The sequence below is a fragment of the Salminus brasiliensis genome, chromosome 16 (genome assembly GCF_030463535.1).
Source record: "Salminus brasiliensis chromosome 16, fSalBra1.hap2, whole genome shotgun sequence".
NCBI classification, from domain to species: Eukaryota; Metazoa; Chordata; class Actinopteri; order Characiformes; family Bryconidae; genus Salminus; species Salminus brasiliensis.
In genome coordinates this window covers 29,174,494-29,180,493 of record NC_132893.1, presented here as the reverse complement: position 1 = coordinate 29,180,493, position 6,000 = coordinate 29,174,494, and the positions used below count along the sequence as shown (strand labels likewise).

The window sequence follows — 6,000 nt, the reverse complement described above, 5'->3', positions numbered from 1 at the left end:
CGAAAATATTGCTGAGAGAATGTTGAATAGTAAAGAGAATATTCCCGTGCAGCCATTCATGGTGGGTTAAGGGCCCTAGGGTGAGTAAACAGTTTGGGTACAGGAGAGAAAGTGACTTCTAAAAAGAAGTTCTGGAGGTCTGGAAAACCAAGAAAAAAAAAAAACGTTCAGAGAAAACTGCTTGTAGGATTGCAGGATTGCTAGAAAGGCACACCAAAAACCCTGTTTGGCTGTAGTGGTGCACTATTCTACTGTGCAGCGATTCCTGCACAAATATCACCTTCATAGAAAAGTGTCCTCGCCATGAAACTCAGCGTCAGACATTTTTATTGGGACATCTAAACAAGTCTGGTGCACTTCAGAAACAAGACTTGTGGCCTGATCACATTAAAATAAAAACTTTTTGGCCACAGATAAGCAACGATAGCAAAGATAGGCTGCAGAATTTCATGAAAAGAACACCTCTCCAACTGTTGCAGCACTTCTTGTGAACTGGGATGTCGGATTTACAGAGTTCCAAGTAAGAGAAATCAACTGAAATGGCCCCTAATGTCGGGTTTCCTCTTTGGAGTCCAAAATCCGAGATGGCTGCACTGCACATCAACAGTAATAGTGTTCCACAGTTTATTAACACTGACGTTGGACACAGACGTGGATGTGTTTCCATGGTGATTGGATGCACTAACAGTGCTCACCTGAGACCATGCAAACAATGCTAACATGGGACACATGAAAATGGGACATATTTTGTTCAGGATTCATAATCCACTGGTCAAGGGCATTCGATTATCCTTCTGAGATAAATAGAACGCAGCACTAAAGACGTGGTGTATCAGTCATGCTCTAAGCTTGTGTTGCAGCCAGTGGCACAGGAAACACTTTACTAGTAGAGGGAATGATGTATTCAATCAAATACCTTCTGGAAGCGAATTTCACAACATCTTGATAATGAAACATGGATGACTTTTACAGCAGGATAATGATCCTAAACACAGTTCAAAATTCATAATGGGCTACATTAAGAGGTACAAGCTGAAGGTTTTGCAGTGGCCCTTACTGTCCCCTGACCTAAACATCATGAATATCTGTAGATAGACCTCAAAAGAGTGGTGCTGCAGGACCGGGCTGGGAATCTTATCCGTTTATCTTTTACTTACTTAACTTCTCAGATACTCTATTTGGGCAAACGTATTGAGACAGCTTCTTAAATCAAGGGTATGTAAAAGAGTGTATCCTGCTTTAGGTGGAGTAACTGTCTCTACTGTCCAGGGAAGAAGGCCAGTGTGAAGCAACAAGAGCGTTAGTGAGGTCAGGATGTTGGATGATCCACCCCTGCCCCACCTCATCCCCAACTTCCCACCTCATCCCAAAAGTACTTGCTGGAGCACCATCCATCATTCCACAGAACACAGTTCTTCCACTGCTCCACAGCTCAATGCTGGGGGGCTTTACACCCCTCTAACCCATGTCTGGCATTAGGCATGGTGGCAATAGGTTAATGCTTATCTGCCCCAGAGAGTCCTATTCTATTGGCAGTAGGGACTAGACATGCGGTTGGGTAACTGTGGCCAAATATTAATCATATTCATCGTTTTAATTATTTGCTGAATACTGGGAACACAGTGTGAGCCAGGAGTGCCCACAGTATATGTGGATAATTAGTGTTATTCGTGAGGTCATGATGACGTCACTGCCCTCCAAATGAACCAGCCCTTGTTGTGTGCGCGTGTGTATTCTGTGCAACTGCTGGCTGGCAACTTGGGTGCTTGTAAGCCTTCTGTTGTGTGTGTGTGTGCGCGCGCGCGCATGTGAGTGCGTGTTACAGACTCTGCTCTGGTTGGCCGCTCATCTTTAATGCACGACCGTGCTGCGCGCGCGGCATTGATTTGTAAATGCACACCATGTGTATTTATCCGGGCCACATTCCTGCCCTTGTTACAGCCGCACCATTTGCATAGGGCGAGCGGCTGGGGGTGGGGGGGTGTTGCAGGGGGGCGACGCTTAGATGTGGCTTCAGCCTCCTCCTCCTCCTCTTCTGCTGAAAGACGCGGAGGAACACAAAAAGAGAGAGGGAGAGAGTGGTAGAGAGAGAAAGAGAGAGAGAGAGAGGGTGGGAGAGAGAGAGAGAGAGAGAGAGAGAGAGAGAGAGAGAGAGTGGGAAGAGGACAGTGTGATGTACAGAGGAGTGGAGGATGTGCACGCGCTTGGAGATGAGACTTCTGTCACACACAAAAGCAACAGCTTCTCACCTGGCCCACCCTACAGCCCACCCTGAGTCTGCAGGTCATACAGCATGTGAGGAACCCACCTGTTTCTGCCCTCGCACCAGTTCTCCTCCTGGACGCAGGTCCTTTAACCCTATAAACCCCAATAACCCTAATAACCCATGCTTAATCATTTATAGTCGATTCTGAATAATTGATACTAGATACAGTATCATTCATAATATATTCTGAATCATTTATCATATATATTGAATCATCTGTAGTACTTGCTAAATTATTTTGAATATATAATTATTTATATTAGATACTAAATAGTTTATAGTAAGTAAAGGAAAAATCTGCAATATATACTGAATCATGTTTCATACAGAATGATTTATAGTAGATACTGTATCGCTTATGGTAGATTCTTTTATAGTAGTTAGTTGCAGAATCATTTACAGTAGATACTAAACCATTTATAGTAGTTCGTTACAGAATAATTAGTGGTAGATACAGAATTGTTTATAGTAGTTAATGAATCGTTTTTAATTGATACAGAATCGTTTGTAGCAGTTAGTGACTGAATTGTTTATAGTAGATACTGAATCATTTATAACAATCACTGAATCATTTGTAGTAGATACTGAATTGTTTATAACAGATACTGAATCATCTGTAGTAGTTAATAACTACTTATCTTATCTTATTTATAACAGAATAGTTTATAGTAATTCCTGAATCGTTTATAACAGATACAGAATCGTTTAGAGTAGTTACTGAGTCGTTTATAACAGATTCTGAATCGTTTTATAGTAATTACTGAATCGTTTCTAACAGATACAGAATCCTTTGTAGTAGTTAATAACTACTTATCTTATCTTATAACAGAATCGTTTATAGTAGTTACTGAATCGATTATAACAGATACTGAATCGTTTTTATAGTAATTACTGAATCGTTTCTAACAGACACAGAATCCTTTGTAGTAGTTAGTAACAGAATCGTTTACATTAGTTACTGAATCGTTTCTAACGGACACAGAATCATTTGTAGTAGTTAATAACAGAATCGTTTATAGTAGTTACTGAATCGATTATAACAGATACTGAATCGTCTTAGAGTGAATACTGAATCGTTTCTAACAGATACAGAATCATTTGTAGTAGTTAATAACAGAATCGTTTATAGTAGATACTGAATCGTTTATAACAGACTCAGACTCGTTTGTAGTAGTTAATAACTACTTATCTTCTCTTATCTTATCTTACAACAGAATCGTTTATAGTAGTTACTGAATCGATTATAACAGATACAGAATCATTTATAGTAGTTAATAACAGAATCGTTTACAGTAGATACTGAATAGTTTATAACAGACAGACACGTTTGTAGTAGTTAATAGCTACTTATCTTCTCTTCTCTTATCTTATAACAGAATCGTTTATAGTAGTTACTGAATCGATTATAACAGATACTGAATCGTTTTAGAGCAGATACTGAATCGTTTATAACAGATACAGAATCATTTATAGTAGTTAATAACAGAATCGTTTAGAGTAGTTACTGAATCGTTTATAACAGACACAGACTCGTTTGTAATTGATACTGAATCATGAGTAGATTACAAACGTTGTGTTTTACACAGTGTAAGGGAATGCATGCGCGCACCTGTGTGTGTGTGTGTGTGTGTGTGTGTGTGTGTCTTTCTCTCGCAGCGCTCCAGTTCTCCATACTGTGGCTAGGGGGCGCGCGGCGGCTGGGTGAAGGCGCGCTGATGTGCGCGAGCCTGGCTTGCTGAGAGCTGCTGGTCACATGGGGAGGCTGAGCGAGTTTAAAAGTGCTTTAGCTCCCCTTCAGACAGAGCAGTGTGAGCCGCTTGTCAAGACACACACACACACACCCGTACACGATCACGCATACGCACGCACGCACGCACGCGCGCACGCACGGCTGTAGACACGCACAGGACGCACACAACTTTCTGCGCTGGAGCTTCTCTGACACACACACGCAGAGAAAGAGATACACACCTAGCTGTTGCAGAAGACAGGACACACACTCTCACTGTGGAAGAGGGGGAGAGAGACAGAGAGGAGAGCGCGAGAGCATCTAAGTGAGTACCCCGAGCTGTTACTTTTCCTTCCCCCTCCTTGTCCTTCATTCTCGACTGCTGGACCATTCTGGACCTATCTGGACCCGCGCGTGTGTTTGTGTGTGTGTGTGCGTGCGTGCGTGCGTGCGTGTGTGTTTGGTGGACAGGAGAGGCTTGTGCGTTGCTCGTGCTCGTTCTTGTGAATGTCATTGAAAGCGAGGGTCTGGTGGAGGCGAGCGAGCGCGCGCTTGCCAAGTGGTTTGCAGCAGCTCTATCCATCCCCTCGCCAAAACGGATTATTGCACCGAGCGCGCGATTTCGTCTCCACTCACCTGTCAGCGGTCCTAATTGAAGCCCCAGAGAGCGCGCGTGCGCCTGTGGTTGCGCGGATTGCTCAAGCCCGCTCTCAAACGTGCGAGAAGGGGATGCGAAAGCGTGCGTGCGAGGGAACGCGAGTAGTGAGTGAGTAAGGGCTAGGGAATGAGTGGCTGGTGGAGAGAGAGAGAGAGAGAGAGGCAAAGTGACCAGCAAACAGAGGACCGAGGAGGGCGAGGGAATGAGTGTCTGATAGAGAGAGAGAGAGAGAGAGAGAGAGAGAGAGATGCAGTTGTAAGGATACCTCTTGCACCCCTGGAAAATAGGGAGAGGGGCAGCAAACAGAAAAGTGACCGGCAACAATGGAACGAGGAGGTTGAGGGGATGAAATGAGTGACTGAGAGAGAGAGAGAGAGAGAGAGAGAGAGAGAGGGTTACAGTGAAAGTGGCAGGGACATTGAAAAGCCCTGACACCGGGCAGACAATTAGCTCCGGCTTCTCTTATCTGTGGCTTTTCTGCTGCCGCTGCCCCGAAGCCTCGGGTCAGGGGACGAGCTGACCCTGTGTCAACACTCCTGCATGGGAGCCATTATCTAGCCCTGATTGATTAGTTTTAGTGGAAATCCCTTCTTCGCTGCACCTCCTCTGCCGCCTTCTGCTGCCCGGGCCGGCCAGAGCTGCAGGACCTGTCCGTTGCACGGTTTCGAGATGACCCATGCTGAATGAACAAGCTCTGGAGCTCTCTCTCTCTTTCTCAGTTGCTCTCTGTATCTCTCTCAGCCGAACCCCTCCTTTACTTTGTCTCTGGAATAAGCTGGAAATGTGGGGTCATTCCAGCATACCATCGCTGTCCTGAAAAATGCTTGTATCTCCATTTTTGCAGATTTTCACTTTTTAGCTTAATTTGAACCTGGTAGTTGTTTTTTACATTGTGTCAGAATTTCCTAATGAATGGACCAATAGAAATGCTCTAAAATGACCTGGAATAAAAGCCTTTTCCATTGACATTCATTGAAAGTTAAGAAGGTTTTTCCTTCTCTTGTAAAGTTGCCATTTTTGTTGATACAAGGTTTTTACGTGACAGCGAAAATGTGCTGATTATACATTATAGAACTTCTCAGGGTGTAAAATCATCCCATTTCCTTTTACTCTATCTCTCTCTCTCTCTCTCTCTCTCTCTCTCTCTCTCTTTTGTATGCCCTTTCCTCTCTCTCTCTCTAAGTGGGACATGCCATCATCCCCTGTGAGGGAACAGGGGGGACATCCCAGTATGTGCTGCTTATACATTGGTCAGGGTGTTGTCTGCACTACTTCTTCTTGTCTGCTCAGTCACCTGCTTTTCATGTCATCTCTCAGCCCCTCTCCCAGACAGATATGTCAAGATTT

At 44.0% G+C, this 6,000-nt stretch overlaps 1 protein-coding gene across 1 annotated transcript in view; it reads left to right on the top strand.

The window, feature by feature from the left end:
• Positions 1-4,052: 4,052 nt before the first annotated feature.
• Positions 4,053-6,000, top strand: part of cntfr (ciliary neurotrophic factor receptor) — a 193,056-nt gene continuing 191,108 nt past the window's right edge. The window contains exon 1 of the mRNA XM_072658552.1: positions 4,053-4,320. The gene's annotated coding sequence lies outside the window, so the exon portion shown is untranslated. The remainder of the gene's footprint in view (positions 4,321-6,000) is intronic.